The 19,350-nt window shown below is 44.1% G+C and overlaps 1 protein-coding gene across 3 annotated transcripts in view; it reads left to right on the top strand.

Moving 5' to 3' along the window:
• The window catches only part of CCDC146 (coiled-coil domain containing 146), a 144,450-nt gene that overhangs the window by 58,926 nt on the left and 66,174 nt on the right, over positions 1-19,350 (top strand). The gene's annotated exons all lie outside the window — the stretch shown is intronic.

The following is a 19,350-nucleotide window of genomic DNA, read 5'->3' as shown; positions in this document are numbered from 1 at the left end:
AGCCCTGCCAGTGCCCCTCACTTCTGACCCACAGGCACCTCTCCTCCTCCTCCCCCCCAACCCTGCCCTGCCAGAGGGATCCCAGCTGTCCCTGTCCTGACTGGGCAAGAGTGCGGTGGCTCTGATTTACGCAGGTGGTGGTGGAGTGTGTCTAGCCCTGGCATGGGCTGGAAGGGGGGGGGGGCTTGTGGGACCCCTTGCCCTGGGATGGGGCTGCTGCATGGGCCACGGCCCCCTTCCACTTCCCCCCAAGTGTCTCCTGGCCACTCTGCTCCTATGAGCACAGGCAGCAGCCTAGCCACAGTTTCCTGCTGCCCTCGGAGGCCCCCTTTTGCCTGCTAGAGGGCAGGCAATCCCCCTTCCCCCACCTGCCCAGTCACAGCCGCAGCCCCAGCCCCTCCCCGACCAAATGTCCAGGATTTCACTTCGCTACACTGGTGGGAGTGGGGGAGGAGTGGCAATTGAAGGCAGCAGGGAGTACCACATGGGCCTACACATGCCTCTGCAGCTGCAGGCAGGTACATCTGTGCTCTCTGCTGCTTGTAATCGCCCTCCCCCTGCTCCTACCAGCAGAGCAAAGTGAAATCTTGGACATCTGGTCAGATTTTAAAAACCCTCCTGGACGGGGATCAAAGGGCTCAAAAAGAGGACATGTTCAAGAAAAGTCGGATGTATGGTAACCCTATTATAATATGCTGAAATGGGACACTCTTAGCCTGTCCAGTCAATACTATTCCTGTTTGTATGGAATACTTAAATATCATTTGGGGCAAATAGAGAAACTTAAAACAACTGGGTGAGTAACTTAATCAGCAGTGTGTAATCATTCTGTTTCCTGGGTCTGGCTTAATGAACTTTCAAGCATTTGTAGCTGTCAGTTTGGTGGTCATGTTACTTTAATGGAAGGCAGGCTGCAGGTGAGGCAGAGGCCAATCAAGGTGACTTAAAAGGAGCTGGGCTTTTAAGATATAAGCCCAGAGCCTGAGTCGAGTGCTTCAGGCAGTCTGACCTGGAAGCCATAGTGAGGGAAGCTCCTAAGCTCAAGGGCTGCATCAGGGATCCTGACTAAAACCTGAACTGGGATAGACAAGACTGGTGGGCTTGTCTATCCCATCTGTGAGGTTTGTATATGGCTAAAATGGGAGATGACAAGGCCACGTAATTAGCTCTTAAGGTGATGAGCATGACTCCTGTGCTCAGGAGTATGAGATCTGGCTTATGGGGACCTAGAGCAGCCTCCCTTTTTCTAGAAATGCAATTAAGTCAAGGCGTGGCAAAGAGTTCAAGGGGAGATAACTTCCTTCAGGCAAAAGTTACAAAGGCTATGTGGAGCTTCAGAGGGGCATCCCCAGGATGGGACCATGTTACACATTCCCTATTTCATGTAAGGGTACTGCTTGCTCTTTCCTGGGCACCCAGGGCTGCCCCCTTCCACCTTCTGGCAACCCTTGTGCTGGCTGCTCTGAACAGTTCCCTGTTCCTTTTTTAAAAATTCTCTTTCCACAATTACACATTTGTTAGCAATGAATGAGCCTGAATGCTGTCCAACCTGAAGCTTGGTTTGAGTGACATGATACCAACTGACAGCTCTCCAGACCTGTGTGCTATGTGCATTGCATTGGATAAAGAGCATCCTACCCAAGCTTCTCTAGGAAAGTGCCCTGATCAGAGATGTGTTGTTTGGGGTGACTCGAGGCAGATTTTGCCCCAAATCCCAACCCAGATCAGCTTCTTATTCAGCACAGTGTACACAGCAGACAGGCTAGGGGAGCTGTCAGTTGGAATCATGTCAATTGATAACTGAGTTTCAGGTTGGGCAGTGCCCTGCCCAGACTTCTTCATCAGTGTCCCCTGTGACAGGCTAATGGCCACAGGGGTAACCATGACTCCCCCTGGTGGCCTTGCAGCTCCTGCCTGGCTCAGACTCTAATGTCACTGCCTAGATTGCTCACCTGCCACACCTTATTCTTAATATTAAAGGTCGATTAAGAGAGGCTGCCCACAGGTCTTAGAGTGAGCCTTATTCCTAATAATTTCCCACTGAGTCTCTCCCTAGCCTCCACTAGCCTCAATCCAGCCCTCAGGCCTGATAGGTCCCTCTCGGCTGACTATGGCCCTGTAGGACACTTGTAGCCTTAAGGGCAAATTGTAGGGCTCCAGTGATGTTCAACTAAATCCAGGTCCCTGCAGGAGCCCCGCAGCCAGGAGCTGCTCACTTCATGGTTGACCTAACTGACCAGTGAAGGGCTCCAGCCTCTCTTCCAGTTAGGTGAGTCCCTCATTAGCTCCCCTCTGCCATCTGCAAGCGGCCTCTTGGGCTGCTTGCTCTCTTAAAGGAGCAGGCACATCCCAGTGCCCTGCTGCATCCCCCAGTGGTAAAGATATGATCCTAGATTGATTTTGCTCCATCATCCCAGTATACCTCAGCTCCTTATTCAGTGCAGTGTTCTTGATATGTGATATAATATAATATTTTTATTAGAAAATACACATATTTGATGAAAGATGGAACTCTTTACCATGTCTCATTGATTGCTAGCCCATTTGTAATTGTGGAAAGAGAAACTGAAAAATGGAACTGGGAACTGGGAGTAAGGAACTGGGAACCAGGAACCAACTTCAGATTCATATCTGGGGAGTGGAGCGGCTCCTGCAAGTCAAGGCAGTTGTAGCTCCTAAGGAAAGTCCCATCCTTGCTTTCCCCTTCTCCTCTTCCCCCTTCCCTCCATGTGGCCAGTGTTTCTGCTGCCACTACTGCTGCAGCAATGAGGAAGCAAACTGCCCACTGTGAAGCCAGCAGGGAATGGGTTAAGCAGCACAGAGTCCTGAGTCCTGCTTTTCAGAGTGCAGCTCTTCCATGTGCATGACCAACTGAGCTTCACACCCTAACCCCCTGTAGCTACACAAAGAACAGCAGAAGTGAAAGCCCTGGCTTGCCTTTGAAGGCAGCACTTTAAGGCTAGGGACAGAAGTTATACATAAGCTGGTTTAAGTTGCTAGAAACTGGTTTAAACCTGTAACAGAATAGAAGTTCAGTGCACATAAACCAGTTTCAAAATGGCTGAAACTGTTTTAAGAGAAACTTGGTTCAACTTCTGTCCCAGACCCATCCCTGATTCAAGTTAAATCAGAGTCCCCAGCATGCTTTGCAGCCCTGGGCTGGGCTGGGCAGGCTGGGCTGTGCTGTCTGCTCCAGCAGAGCAGGGTTGGCCCTGCCCCTCTGCTCCCTAGCCACAGCAGTGAGGGCTGGCTGACGTGGGGGTGGGAAACCCAGCTGGCACTCCCCAGTCTGCCTGGTGGGGGTGGAGCAGTCCCTGCCAGACTTTTCCCTACTGGAGTAGAGGGGGTGGGGGATGTGGGCCAGCAGGCTCAGGGTGAGGGTGAGGGTAAGTGGTAAACCCCCTGTCTCTCCTCTCTCCCACAAGCCTGGGGACCCGAGCTGGAGTTTGCCGAAATGGCCGCTTGCACCGCAGGGCATGTGGTCAGAGCAGGCCTCAGGCAGTACCTAATGGCAAAGGGAGCCAGGGAAGGAGATTAAACTCCCCTGTCTCCCCTCTTTCCCACCGGCATGGGGACCCCAGCCAGGGTCTTCCCAGCTTTCCCCCCAGCTAGCCACTCGTGCCATGAAGGGCAAGGCCAGAGATGGCCCAGGAAGTACCTGAGGCTGCTTCCCAGACCAGCTCTGGTCATGCCCTGTGCTGTGCAAGCGGCCAGTGGGCGGAAAAGCTGGGCAGACCCCGGCCATGGTGGTGGGAGTGATGGAAGATGTTAATTTCCCTCCCTGTCCCCTCTTTACCTGAGGTGCTGCCCTGGTTGGTTTCTGGCCATATTGTCCCATCTCCCGCCTTGGGGACAAGTCTGGCTAGGGCTGCTTCCCCATTCCCCATCCAGACCAGGATAGGGGTTTAAACCCCTCCCCAATCATACTCAGTGGTCTGCCAGGGCCTGGCCATGCCACCCCAGTTCAGCTTCCCTGCAGCCTTGTGGCTGCTGTCAAAGGGAAGGGAGGTGCTAGCATCCCCTGGCTTCTAGCCTGAGGCACTGCAGGAATCAAAAGTGAATGTCTGTTCACTTGCAAATTGGTTCAATCTATGCAGGTTATACTAGCCTGCAAAGATTAAATCAGTTCAGGCTTGGACTTTTTGATTGTCTGCACTTAGCCTAAGGAGTCCCAAAGCCATGTCTCATTGCATTTTGAAATGCTAATGAATTCCTCAGCAGAATAGTACTTATAAATACAAGCACTACTTAGCTGCATAGTTTTTTCATGCACAGCAGTGCATGTGTAAACACTGACTGACTGGCTAGGGCAACAGGGTGCTATAGTGCTGGGGCTGCCCGCTGGCCAGCCCTATGCTAAAGCACTCTCATGCCCTAGCCAGCCCCTCTGCAGCACATTGAGCCCAATCAGAGCAGCCCTGAACTGGCACGCTGACCCCCTGGGCCCTGCCAGCCTGGGCTGCTGCAACCTGACTGCTGCGGTCAGTGTGCTGCAGTCTAGGCATAATAAACTGCGGAGTAATAAACTCCACAGTATATTGCTGCCCCCTAATGGCATGTGTAGATGTGCCCTGTGCTGCCTGTCCTCAAGAGTGAAAAATATCTACCATACTACTGGTTTTTTTTAATTACATACTTCTTCAGCATTCCCAGGACAATGAAGCAAACTAATTGCTATGGAAGATTTAGGTGTTCACAGGAAGTGTACACATTTAGGCAGGTCACTGAAGCCTCTATTATTGCAGGGCTCTGGAAAACCCGGTAGTAAGGCATATTCACTGGTAACAGCAGTCAGCTCAGCTCACAAAAGTAAAAGGGCCAGTTACAGATGTTTTCAAATTCAAACTGTGAATTCTCCCAAAATTCTCCCTGAAGTCTAGTTCTCCTTTCCAAATGCATTCCTTCTTTCCAAAAAGACTTTTAAAGAATTCTAGGGTACTGTGTACAGTTGTGAAAAAGGAAAGAAATTCTCAGTTCATCTTTCTCCAGGGGAAGGATGTAGGTTTGATCATTAACAACCAGAAGTGGGAGTAGTCCAGCAAGGCCCCTCGTTATTTTTGTTTATGGGTCAAGATATTCTCAAACTGTTTCCTTACAATTTGTATATTCTTTTTTTAGGTAAAGCTAAAAAAAGATCTTCATTGTCAAGACATAGATTTATTAGCTAATTCCATCATAAAGAAGATAAGTTAGAGTTCATTAATTTTTTTTAATTGTATAGAGGATTTGTCATTCTGGCCTCAGAATTACTCCAAAATAGAGCAAAAGTTAAACGCAGAAACTGCAATAATCTTGTGGTACGAAACTGTGGATCAGTAATGCTTGAATAATGCTATCCACATAAAACTTTAGCAACAGAGATATGAACCATATCCTATTATTTGCTTCATAGACTTCATATACATTTGGGCTGGAAGGGACCCCAGAGGATCATCAAGTCTAGCCCCCTGCCTCCAGGGCAGGAAGTCAGCAGGGATCATAGGATCCCAGCAACATAAGCATCCAAACGTGTCTTGAAGGCATTCAAAGTGGGTGCTTGAACCGCCTCTGGCGGAAGTCTGTTCCAAAACTTGGGGGCTCGCACAGTGAAAAAGTTCTTTCTTATGTCCAGCCTGAATCGGTCACAATGGAGTTTGTGACCGTTTGATCTTGTCATCCCTTGGGGGGCTCTGGTGAACAGATGTTCCCCCAGATCCTGATGAGCACCCCTGATAAACTTATAGGTGGCCACCAGATAACCCCTGAGCCTGTGCTTTTCCAGGCTGAATAGCCCCATTGCTCTCAGCCTCTCATCATAAGGTCTGTTTTCCTGATGTCTGATCATGCCCGCGGCTCTTCTCTGCACCCTCTCAAACTTCTCCCCATCCTTTTTGAATTGTGGAGCCCAAAACTGGACGCAGTACTCCAGCTGCAGCCTCATCAAGGCTGAGTACAGCGGGAGAATGATGTCCCAGGAGCTGCTTGAGAAGCATCTATGGATGCAAGCCAGCGTTTTGCTTGCTTTACTAGCCACAACATCACACTGAAGGCTCATGTTCATCTTGTGGTCAACCATGACCCCCATGTCCCTTTCATCTGTAGTGCTAACCAGCGTAGCACTACCAAGCCTATAAGCATGGTGCAGGTTTTTCCTCCCAAGGTTGAGAACCTTGCATTTTTTGGTGTTGAACACCATCAGATTCTCATCCACCCATTTCATGAGTCCGTCCAGATCTGCCTGGATCACCCTCCTATCCACAGGTGTGGATGCTTTACCCCAGAGTTTGGTGTCGTCAGTGAACTTGGCCAGTCTGCTTCTGGCACCAATGTCCACATCATTGATGAAGATGTTAAACAGTATAGGCCCTAGGACAGAGCCATGAGGGACTCCACTGGTCACAGCACACCAAGACAATTGGCTCCTGTCATGCTTGAGAATATGGATTGTGTCTAGTAGACTTTCAGAGTTCAGGTGAAATAGAAAATTAGAAATTAGGTTGGCTTGCTTGTGACAAATCAGTGGCACTTTGCCACCAGGATATATTTTGGTTGAGGAAGAGGTTGAGGCACAATTAAACACACTTATGTCTGCTCCCTCAGTGTAGAATATTGTACACAGTAAGAGGCATCTAAATGAGATGCTACTGCGCAGTCATTACTGCACATATATTTAGTACTTGTATTAGCAAGCACTGTAAATGCTCAGTAACTGGAGTTACTGCATCAGCAATGGTGGTGGTCCCTCAAAGTCGAGGATGACATCCATCAGGCTTGGTGGGTCCTCAGGTGGCTGAGAAGCCTGATTCTGGATGCACACATTCTTTGGCAATGGAAGCATGTTGTTGCACAGAGGAGTGGGATTCGCAGCTCCGGGTTGGTCTTCTTGTCTTTCCTCTGCCGCCGCCATTCTGCGGTCAAACCGTGGGCCGCAGAGGGACCCCAGATAGTCAGCCCCCCCACTGGGAACATTCAAAGTCGTGGCTGGCGAGACAGGGGAAGATGACTCCTGGAGTAAACAGCTGCTCGGCCAATCACAGGAGTCTGTAAGATGTACATCACCTATCACTCAGACCAAGGCTGCACATGACAGGGTTTAGAAACTCGGCAGTCACAGCAAGAAATAAAATTATAGTGAGTTTAGCAAAAGTCATCCCAATGGCAGAATATGTTTCCTAAAACACTGGGCACGTCTACAAAAGATGAGGGGCTCCATCACCCCTACACCCTGTCCTCATGCCACCTTGATGGATCCCTCTATGTTCTCGGCCATGTCCCCTCACTCCTATGGCTATGGTGCCTCTTGGGTTTCTTCTTATCCGGCATACTAGTTCTGGAGCCTGCTCCGCTTACCCCTTCCTGGGTCTTCTGTGATCGGGGGTCCTGATCGTGGAACCTACACTTGTCCAGAGCAAACTCCTGCCCTCAGGCTCAAATCACCACCTGACGCCCTACGGGATATGCTTCCTAGTCCTATCTCTCAACCCTTTAACCCGGGGAAACAAAAGAAAGAATACAAAAGAAAACACAAGACACTTCGTTTGCCACTTCGCTGGGAATTAGTATGGTCACCTTCCCTCATTACTCACAGCAGGGGTATTGGGAGCCTTGTTCCCCTATAGTATAGCCAGGGGATACCCCACCCCTGCTTGAATAATACTAGTATCCTCCTGTTTGGGTCATCTGCTTCACCTTTTTAGCTTCTTTCACAAGCCCTGGGCCACCCCACTTCTCTCCCTCCTGAAGCGTCCCCCTCCATGTGTTCCATAGTTCCTTTACATAGGGTTGGTCACTCTTTATAGTCAGTGTAAGTGCCCTATTTGTCCAAAGCCCTCCCTGGGCTCTTGCTGGGACTTTTCTGACGGGGCCACCTCTTCCTCCTCCTCCCAACCGTTTCCCAATACTCCCACCTGCTGTACTGTGGGTCCTTGCAAGCCTTTCTCTGCTGCTCCTGCTGCTGCTGTCATTGCAGATTGCAGGGGCTGATTCTGGCCCGCTTCCCGCACCGGTGGCCTGTCCCCTGCTGCTGCTGCTGAGCTTAGGACCAGGAGCCTCTTCTGACTCCACATCCGATACTCCTCCCATCTTGAGGGGTTCCTGGAGTGGGTCCTGAGGCCACACGTTCCTCTGGTCTATTCTCCTCTCCCTGCTTCTTCTGTTGTCTGCCATTTTTATTTTCGCCAGCCGATGATTGCTGGTGACATCACTGGCCAGCCTCAGCTGAATGAAGGTGCGGCTAATGAGCCACACGGGTTTCTCTTCCTGTTCCTGCTGTAAGTGATTTTTTCTTATCTTAATTTTTTCGTTTGTCCCCTCTCTCTCCCATTCTCTCCTGGGACACTTGCATTAGTAACTTTTACATTAAAAACTGCCTCACTATTGTTAAGGCATGATTTAAAATCTTGTAGCTCAGTTAATATTCAGAGATGGGTATTCTCTACTTTTAAGATCTCAACATTTCAGAGAACTAAAATGAAGACAGCCCTTTTCCACATAAGCTTTTCTTCAGGTATGATTATGCTTCACCTAAATCCACCAGCTTGAATCCTCTATCTAGTTAACTGTAAATCAGTCAAAATTTTACTTATAAGATTAACAAGGGCTGAGAGCTGAATTAGAACTTTGCCTACAAACACTGCCAAATCAGAGATTCTAGAGATAAATGAACATTGATGGGGGCAATTAGCAGGTATCCTGCATAATGAGGAGACATTAACGAATGGTACTTTTCTGTATAGGTTTTCAACACTGTGTTAAATTTGACATTGATGGTTGCCTTTAAGCTCCCACCTGAAAACCAAAAATTCTAATTAATTACGTTTGCTTGGCTATATTACTTGAGTAAAGGAATATTTAATTTCAGGAATCTTCACAAAACTGTTTTCCATCTCATTACATGATAATGGTAACTGATTTTTTTTATAATCTCAAAATAGTAAATTTGTTTTCTCATGAGTTGGGACATGAAGTTACTATTATTAAAAATTCTAATATTCTCCTTTGAGATAGCATTCTACATGTAATTTTCATTGTTGATTACATGTTTGTTTCATAAGGCTTCTTAGTAGTTTACTTTTAATTAAAAATGCCTTGCTGATTCATCCAAAATTAAAAGAAGATTTATATGTTATTTTTTGCAAAACTGAATAATGCAATAACGTGCAATCTCTGTCATAAGTCAATATGACATAAATCACCAAGGTGCGTATCTAGCCAGCTTTCTGCATAAATTGCTATGATCCGTGTTTTTTAATGTTTGAGCCTTAACGTATTCCTCTTGCTCATCTTTGTTTGTTTTCATTGAACATTACATTATATGCATTCTGCATTTATAGTTGACTGTGAATCATTTTGTGAAACTGTGCTGGTATGAAAGATTCTGAAGCAAATAAAAAAGGATTTTTGTTCACTTCTCAGGCATGTATTATTTATAGCGTCTCGCTTTTATTTCCCTACTGTCCAGGTTTCCATATTTATGACTAACTAACTTCAGTACAAGTCTTTCTTACCTAGATAGCAAAGCTGATAATGCCATAAAGTTCTTCTGAAATTTTCATAAGCATGGAAAAAAGAGAATACTCTGCAAGTAGAATGTGAACTGTTCTTAATTAAATATAACAGTACCTCAAGATGTGTGTCACATTTTGTTGGCCCATTTTCCAAAAAAGATGCCATAATAATGTGATTTTCTTTCTGTAAAGATAACATTTATCCTAATTTCACACAGTGCAAAAATTGTGAAAAGAGAATTATTTGGAATAAATGGGGAAAAAATCATGCTAAATCCTAGAAAATTAAAAATTGAGCTTGTTTCTTTTTAAAGGCTCTGGTCAGCTGTTGACTTTATTTTGAGTTATGGGGGCCCAACATTTTATACAGCTACAATTTCTATTTTCTTTTGACATCTTTTGATTTCCTTTACTTGTTTATTTTATGAATGTCTGAGTTGTTGAATTTGTGAGGGAAACTGGAAAACTTTATGGCACTACTAGCTTTGTTATCTTCGTTAAAGTATCATTTAACTATGCCAACAAGCCATCTAACTTCAGACTTAAAAGTGTTCTCCCTCTTTCCAAGATAATCCTTCAGGCTTTTGGAAAGCAAAATATGATGTCTTCAGAAAATCTTGTAAGGAGATTCCAGAAGTGCTTTTAAAAGATGTAAACAGCATATAGTCTTTATCTCCCTAACCATTACAGAGCCAGTAACCAGTAACTTATGCTTCCAGATATGATTTTTTACTCCTTAATGTTACATTAGATGCTGAGAGCATTTTGTGTAAAATCCTCCTCCATTTAGCAATGCTGAGTACACAGGCTTTGTACCAATGACTTCTGTATGGTGTTCAGAAGACTTAATTCCCATTTAAGGCTTTAAGGAACAAACCTGTTCTACAGTTGGTATTCCCTTATTTCTCACCCAGTGGGAGAGACTGCGGATCCATGTAATCAAAAATCCATTGGTCACATTCCTATTCAATTCCACTTTTAGTTTATCCCCTAAATTGCCCCCCATACCAACACAAATGGAGTTCAGATCCATGATGAACAGGAAAAGCAGATACATAGCATACACTGCCCAAGATCTTCCTTTTTCCTGTGCAGCAGAAACATATCAGTTCAACTGCCAGAATATAATGTAATTACATATGAGGATCGGTTTGCCCTTCATTTGTTAATTCAGCTGAAAGTCCTTGTTTATCAAGTCATTTGTTTCTAATCTTACCTACTTTAAGGGTAGATTTCCCTAACAGTAGTAATTTCCATTTGTCTCTCTGGAGGGATTACTGTTCAGTCGTAGAATCATAGGAAAATAGGGCTGGAAGGAATCTCTGGAGGTCATATAATTCAACCCCTCGCTTAAGGCTGGGTCATCCATTTGAGACATGTTTGTCTAACCTGTTCTTAAACTCCAGAGATGGAGGAGATTCCACAGCCTCACTAAGTAATCTGTTTCAATGCTTATAGCTCATAGCTACAGGGTTATTATTAATATCCAACTTAAATTACCTTTGCTGCAATTTAAGACTGTTATTTCCTGTCTTTTCCCCTGCCACTGTCGAAAATAGCTTATCACCATCGTCTTTATAACCACGCTATGTATTTGGAGACTGTTATAAATCCGTCATCCCTGTTTTCTCTTCTCCAGTAAATAACCCCAATTCTTCTAACCTTTTCTCAGAAATCATGTTTTCTAGCCAAGAGGAAGCAAAGTAGACCTCAACTATCTATATGAGGCATTTGCTAAATAACAGATCTGCCATCCCTATCCAGCTTTTGTACCTGGATTTATCTTACCTGATTTTTCTCTAACAGTTTTCAGTCTAGACTTTGGATTCTAAAATGAATGTTCCCTTCAGTAGAATAATTATACAAAATATACATTCTTACATCAATATCCAGCACTCATCCCAAATCTGTTTCTTGGGGAATCCTAAGAAAAATGGTGAAAACCTGCAAGTAATTGCAATTCTCCAAGGGCTCTAAATGGTCACAAACTCACATTAGCAATTGCTTTCAGTTTATTATATTTTACAATTATTTAAAAATTCCCATACATAACTTACCTTATTCATAGCTTATTTAACTATGGAAAGTAAGAAGGAGAGTATTACTATAGTAGCAGATTTTAGGGATTTGTCTCATATGAAAACTTCTATGAACACCTTGGACACCTTTTTTTTTTGCAGTGGTAACTATTGTATCCTATATCCAACTATTGCATCCCTGTTTTTTTAGATTATTATTCTGTCTGTTACATACTGTAATAGTTGTGTTACATGTATAGTCTAATATACATATAATAGACAATAAAAGCATTGTGTAATTTGCCAAGGCTCCCCATAGATCAGAAGTATAAACGAAGTCTTCATAATAAGATTGAAATAATTCCTTTCATTCCATACATCTTAAACTTTTCTAATGATTTAGAATAGGATGGGGGTATACTTTAAATGACAAAACAGATTAATACATTAGCATATCACCTGGAAAGCTATTATTTAATATTGATTTGATTGAAAGAATGTTTGGTCTTGGCGTAGTTTCAACAGAATACTTCATGTGAAATTCTAGTTCTGATGGAAAGCTTTCACGATGTCTGTCCATGCTCTAGGCCAGGTTTTTTGGTATACAGGGGTCCATTTACATAAATAAATTTGGGATTAGTTGTACCAGCAGTTTATTTAAACTCATTTCTTTAGTCCAGTGATTTTTACCCAGGGTGCCACAGCACCCTAGGATGCCTTGAGATCATTTCAAGGGTGCCATGGGATTCCATGCAATGTTAGCACTGTACTTGTGCAAACACGATTCACATCATAAAACCAAAGGTTTAAAATAGGAATCCTTATAATATTAAAAAGATTTTGCCCTGTTGTGGTCCTTCTGAGTTCTTTGCAACAGAAGAATTGCTCTGTTACTTTTCTGTAGTCAAAAATAAGTGAAAACTAAGAGCTGAGGGTAATGGCAGAGCTGGCCAGGAGGCGGTACACCACCATTGCCGGGCTGGGTTGCCTGGCTCTGTGTCAGTCTTAGGATAACACTAGGTGATATGAAAGAGTCTTGTGACTTTATAGGAAGCTTCAAGTCCACTATCCTAGGTGATCAGGGCCCATTTCTCTTCCAGCTGAAGCTGTGAACTTTGTCACTTATTTCAACAGTGAGCCTTTTGTCCTGAGAGGCGTGGTCTTGTCTTGTCAAAGGAGCCTGATTCAAATGCTAGAGCAGAAATGAAAGAAATAAATAAAATTATTGTGTGTGTATGTGTAATGCAGGAGTTCAGACTAGCTGTCTGCAGAAATAGAATTAGATTCTTTCAGAGCAGTTATTAGATAATATACTATATAAATATATTGTCTTTTTGTGACAAAAGCTATAGCCAGAATTTTCAAAACTGACCATATTTCAAGTTAGATCCCTTTTTTCAGATGTCCTACTTCAGAGAGTTAGAGTCTGACTTTTCAGACATTTATGCTGCGCAGAGGGTATGTCATTTGCGATACCCATGTCAACTGAATTCTTAGGTTCTGGGAAGCAAGTTATGAGTGAAGGTTTGCTCTTTAGTTAAAATTTAATGTCAGGGTTTTGATATGTTTCCTTTCTGCTCCAAAAAGGAGAATCCCATTAATGCTTTTATCTTAAGCATAAACAAAAAGGTTTGTAGTCAGGTGAACTTTTTTAATGATAAAACATTATTTGTTTATATGACTAAAATCCTAAATACTGTCCAGAATAAATTTGTGTCAAAAACACAAATAATAATTGTCGAAACAAATGTTTTATGATGCTATTGTGTGAAAAAATGGTTACCTCAGACTTGCTTAGACTTTTTTCAGCACAGAGGAGCAATAGACACATACCACATACAAAAACCCCTTATTTAGCCAGTTAGAAGCAAATTTGTATTTTGATCCATTTTCTATATTTTAAATTAAAAATAAAAATTGTTAAACTGGTTTTAATAATTTGTTATTCACTAGAAAACAACATCAAATACTTAGGAATCCTATATTTACCAAGATTCATGATTTTAACCTATGCATTTAAAAAATTAATTTTTAATTCATGACTAAGACTAAGAGGCATTTCTGAGAAGAGTTCAAATGCTTCCTCCTTTGTTGTTCCTTCTCACGCAAGAAGAGGAAAATGTTTCTCTAAATATGTGTACAAGTAAAATCTAAAAATGTTCTAAGTTTACTGTTAACCACCTCAGCATTGCAAAACATTGTGATTTTATCTCAAGTGTCATGAATTGATCGTGTCTTGAAGTATCCAGTGTGCTTTTTAAAACTCCAGAATCTAAATGCATGTGATTAGTAGAGAATTTCAACTTCAGAAAGCATCAAAGTTGTGGAGAAAAGCTTAAAAATGTGACTCAAGTACACCGTAAAAGTTCAGAAATATACAGGCAAAAAGGTAACCCAAAACTTATGATTTATAAAATCATGATTTTTTTTTAACCATTCTCATGATATGCTGGAGACTTGCACACTAATGCCAGTGCATGGGTTTTTTTGCAACTGTTATTGTGCAGTAGCCTAATAACACTGTGCAGTAGCTTATTAGCACAGTTTTTGACCAGCACACTACTGCACAGTGTTACTAGGCTAATGTGCAGTAAGCATCTCATGTAGATGCACCCAGTTAGTGGCATATTGAAATCCCAGGCATACGCAGATTGTAAAACATCTTTTGGAGTTTTATTCACAGATTCTATACTAAGAAAGAGAACTGTATTTTGAGATGACATTTTAGGTATTGGAAGGAGAATCATACAAAGTTAGGGTTGGAAGGGACCTCAGAAGGTCATCCAGCCCCCTGCTGAAAGCAGGACCAGCCCCAACTAGTTCATCCCAGGTCTTAAAAACTTCCAAGGATGGAGATTCCACCACCTCTGTGGGTAACCTGGTTCCAGCACTTTATTACCCTCCTAGTGAAAAAAAATCTTCCTAATATCTAGCCTAAACTTCCCTTCCTGCAACTTGAGACCATTGCTCCTTGTTCTGTTATCTGCCACTACTGAAAATGGTCTAGCTCCATCCTCTTTCAAACCCTACTTCAGGTAGTTGAAGGTTGCTATTAAGTCCCCTATTGGTCTCCTCTTCTCTAAACTAAATAAGCCCAGTTTCCTCAGTCTTTCTTCATAAGTCATGTGTCCCAGCCCGCTCACCATTTTTGTTGCCCTCCGCTGGACTCTCTCCAATCCTTTCTGTAGTGGGGGCCCAAAACTGAACACAGCATTCCAGATGTGGCCTCACCAGTGCTGAATAGTAGGGAAGAATCACTTCCCTTGATCTATTGGCAACAGACCTACCAATACAGCCCAATATACTGTTAGCCTTCTTGGCAACAAGGGCACACTGCTGGCTCATATTCAGCTTATCGTCCACCATAACCCCCCAGGTCCTTTTCTGTAGAGCTGCTGCCCAGCCAGCCCCCAGCCTGTAATGGTGCATAGGCTCGTTCCATCCTAAGTGCAGAACTTTGCACTTGTCCTTGTTGAACCTCTTGAGATTCCTTTTGACCCAATACTCCAATTTGTCTAGGTTACTCTGAATCCTAGCCCCCATCCAGCGTATCTACTATTCCACAGATCCACAGAGGGTCCAAAGAAGGGCCACTCGTATGATCAGGGGGCAGCAGGGCAGCTCCTATAAGGAGAGGCTATGGGACCTGAACCTGTTCAGCCTCCACAAGAGAAGGCTGAGGGGGGATCTAGTGGCCTGTTACAAACTAGTCAGGGGGGACCAGCAGGCACTGGGGAAGTCCCTGTTCCCCCGAGCACTGCCAGGAGTGACCAGGAATAATGGTCACAAGCTGGCAGAGGGTAGATTTAGGCTAGATATCAGGAGGCACTACTTCACGGTCAGGGCGGCTAGGATCTGGAACCAACTTCCAAGAGAAGTGGTGCTGGCCCCTACCCTGGGGGTCTTTAAGAGGAGGTTAGAGGAACACCTTGCTGGGGTCGTTTGACCCCAGTACTCTTTCCTGTCATGGCAGGGGGTCGGACTAGATGATCTACTCAGGTCCCTTCTGACCCTACTAACTATGAAACTACTCCCCCAGCTTGGTGTCATCTGCAAACTTGCTGAGGGTGCACTCAATTCCATCTTCCAGGTTGTTGATGCAGACATTAGACATGGTTAAGAAGGAAGAATAAACATGGTTAATTTGAATTTAAAATTCTGACTTATTTTGTGTGCTAAAATTACAGGAGTGGCCATACTATATATGTTAGCTATTAATGTAAACAATTATAGGAAATAGAATAGAACTGAAAGAGATCACGATTAATTCTGGTCAAATTGCAGAATACATTTCAACTATTTTGTAATAGTTGCACAAGTAAGTAGAAATGTGCTAGTCACATTAACATTTTTCTAGCTGCATTATCTTTTATAGAACAGTGAAATTTTGTAATGTTGAACTTAAGCCTAGCCTAGGAAGTCCTCAGATATTTCACATTAATACTGTTTATGAGTAATTGTCAGTTAGCACTGTTCTTTTTGGATGCTATTTAACTTCAGTCTTTTCTTTCACACACATGCTAGATGCTGACACCTATGTTAAAGGATGACTAGACATTTTATATCCAAGTTGATCTTCCTGGAAAGTTCAACTGATACCTATACATATAATGGTATTTCATTTTAATCATGGAAAAACGTGAACTGGGGGGGCTTTTAATCAGAGAATTTGCCATTTTTTATCAGTGAAAACCAGGATCCCTGCTACTAATTTTAACTTTTCCAGATGCATTGTTTTGAAGATCCGCACAACATCTATGGTGCTAGGCTTTGACCTGGCTGCTTAAATGGGACTCAATTTCATTATTCAGTAATGTAAAGAATGTAAAATACTATATGAAACATGCAGGAGTTGTTAGAGACGTGGGAACTTCAGAATACAGCACCAGATGCTGTCACTTCTGATTCTGTAAGCAAATCCTATTTGGCAGGTTCATCATCCTTCAAGATCTAGACACAGCAGTTACCATCCTGTGGTCAGCCAGCTTTGTCATCATCAGGGATCCTGGTTTTCCCTGATAAAAAAGTTGCAGATTCTCTAATAAAACTCCCAAGATGCATGATTAAAAAGGAAGACCCCTCTCTTCCCCCCTTCCACCTCCCAGAGCCCGCCTGGCCCTGCTGGTGCCCCTTACCGCTCCCCCACCCACATGCCCCTGGCCCTACTGGTACCTCTCACTCCCCCCACAACCCTCAGCCACCCCTAGCCCTGCTGGAGGGGGCCCCCAGCTGCCAGAGCTGTTGGCCAGGGACCTGAGTCCACAGCCCCCTGCTCCTGGCAGGAGGCTGCAGCTGCTGCAGTGAAGCAGTGCTCAGCTCCCCCTGCCTGCTGCAGGCTTGGGTGGGGGTAGGGCTGGCTTGCTGCCACTGCACGCATTCATGGGAGGTAGGGGGGGACCCGTACCCCGCAGATCTGTGTGTGGGGTGGAAGCGGATGTGGGCTGCCCGCTGCAGGCATGGGCTCCTGCCCTACTGCCCTTCCCCAGGGCCTCCACAACCCAGTGGGTGCAACCCAGCACTGCAGGGCACAGTGAGGCTGTACAGGAAAGCTATTTGCCACTGCAAGCTCCACATTGCCCTGGCAACATGTCCCCGGTGGTGCGGGGTTGTGCCACTCACTGCAGCTGTGTGTGTCAGGGACACATTGCCAGGGCAGCACAAAGCTTGCAGTGGCAAGCAGCTTTCCTGCACAGCCTTGCTGTGCCAGGTCGCACCTGCCTGGCTGCAGAGGCCCCAGGAGAGGGCAGCAGGGCAGGACCCCAAGCCCACAGCCAGCAGCTCATGCCCATCCCCACCCCACACACAGATCTGGAGGCACAGGTTCCCACCGGCCTCCCTGGGAGCCATCCCTTGGATGAACTGCTTGTGGCCTCATCCCATTCCCTGCTGGGGCCCTACCACCACCCATTGCAACCCTGGGCCCCGCGCCCCATGCACTGCTCCGGTGGGCAGGAGCCCCAGCCCTGCCTAACTCCCTCCTTCTCCCCCCAACCCCCCATTTACCTGTAGGAGCTGCTCTCCAGGCTGCCTGGTGGCCATGTGCATATACATGCACATGGTGCCCCCTGCCCGACTGCCCTCCCGCTCCCTCCCAGCCCCCTGCAGGCTGGAACTCTGCCAGTCTGCACAGAGCTATTTGCAAAACTGCAAAATCCATGGGTTTCTCTGGTAAAATGAGAACCCCATGTTTTCTTCCAGTAAAGAGTAAAATCTTCAGTTTGCTGTTTTTCCATGGGAAATGGAAAACCTGGATCCCTGGTCATCGTCCCCATACACATCCATGCCTCAAGAAAGAAACTGCATGGGCGTCAGGTCCACATTATAGGAGTGTGCAGATTTGGCTAAGCCTAAAGGCAGTGCCTGACAAGCTATGAGGATGCATATCATCTTCCTCAGACACTGTGGAGCTTATCTGGAAAAGATAATGCAATGTAGGTTTGTATTCTGTTTTTTCCTTGAATTGTCTCCCAGTACCTTGGGGACAGCAGTCGTTATTGATAACAGGACGGGGAAGATGGCTTAATGGTTTCAAGAGCAGCTAGGGAGACAAAAGTTTTGACTTCATTGTATTCCAAATTTCAACCCTGATGTCATTGCCTCCCAATATAATTAAGTGACCTTAATCAATTCCAGAGATTCTCTCTAAATATAATAAGGAAATTAGAACTGAAAGGGACCTCTTGGTTCATCGAGTCCAGTCCCTTGCCGTTGTGTACAACCGCATCACATGATTCCTTTCATAAATTGATCAACCTCCATCCGGAAACCAGTTAGGTTTCTGCCTCCCATAACTCCTATATGTAAATTGTTCTAGAATCTAACTCTCCTTATGGTAAGAAACTGGTTTACAAAGTCTAAACTAAGTTTATTCCTGGCCAGTTTATACTCTGTTGTTCTAGTTATTGTATTTCTCCTTATTTACTTTTCTTTATCAACTTCTCTATTTTTATCTTCCTCATGTTTTATTCCTTCCACCATTGTGTTCTGTAACTTCTGCTTCCTTCATCTTGTGGGCCATCTAGAAATATTAGCTCTGCACCATGCTCAATTTATTGATTGCCTTATACTTGCCTGATACAAAAATAAGCTGGTTCTTCTAATTTTTTCCCCAACTATAATTAAAATGTAGCTTGAACAGATCCTTTAGAAATTCTCCAAACTTTCAGTTCTGTGTTTTATATATCATAAAATACCAGTTATTTTTAGTTTTGCATTTAACCTCAGAGAACTCCGTAACTAATTCCTTTAAAGCTCTTTGGCATAAGTTATCCAGGCCTTTTTATTTGAAAATGTTAAATATTAGCCTCATCCTTTGTTATGGATAGTAAATTGTCTATACTAGCAATAACAACATATAAATTGGAAATCACCTCCTGCTTTGTTCCAAATACTGAACAGGAATAGCTATTGAAAATTTCTGTTTTAACTACATCCTTATATTTCATTATCTACATTTAGTAATGCACCTGCATCTGACCTAGGGTGCTTCTTGTTCCTAGTGCTTAAGAAAGTCTTCTGATTAACAAAATTAACTATTGATGTTTCACTGATTTCTTTATCTTCCCGTATCAGTTGCACAGCATTACTTCTTGTCCATCACCACTTTTTGTCCATCATCACTAATTGAGACATGCTTGAATATTAACACTTCTTCATTAAAATGTTTCTTCCTGGTTGGTTATGCCAAAATTGCTTTACACTTCGGAAAACTGACTTAAAATTCAAAATCTAAAAGTTACTAGTCAGAGTTAACTTCTGATAAGGTATAACTAGGACATGATTACTGATGTCTAAACCAGAGTTTCTCAACTGGTGGGTCGCGACCCAAAAGTGGGTTGCAAGAATAT

The sequence above is a fragment of the Crocodylus siamensis genome, chromosome 4 (genome assembly GCF_052110815.1).
Source record: "Crocodylus siamensis isolate JL-2025a chromosome 4, ASM5211081v1, whole genome shotgun sequence".
Classification (NCBI taxonomy): Eukaryota; Metazoa; Chordata; order Crocodylia; family Crocodylidae; genus Crocodylus; species Crocodylus siamensis.
This window is presented reverse-complemented; position numbering and strand designations above follow the sequence as displayed.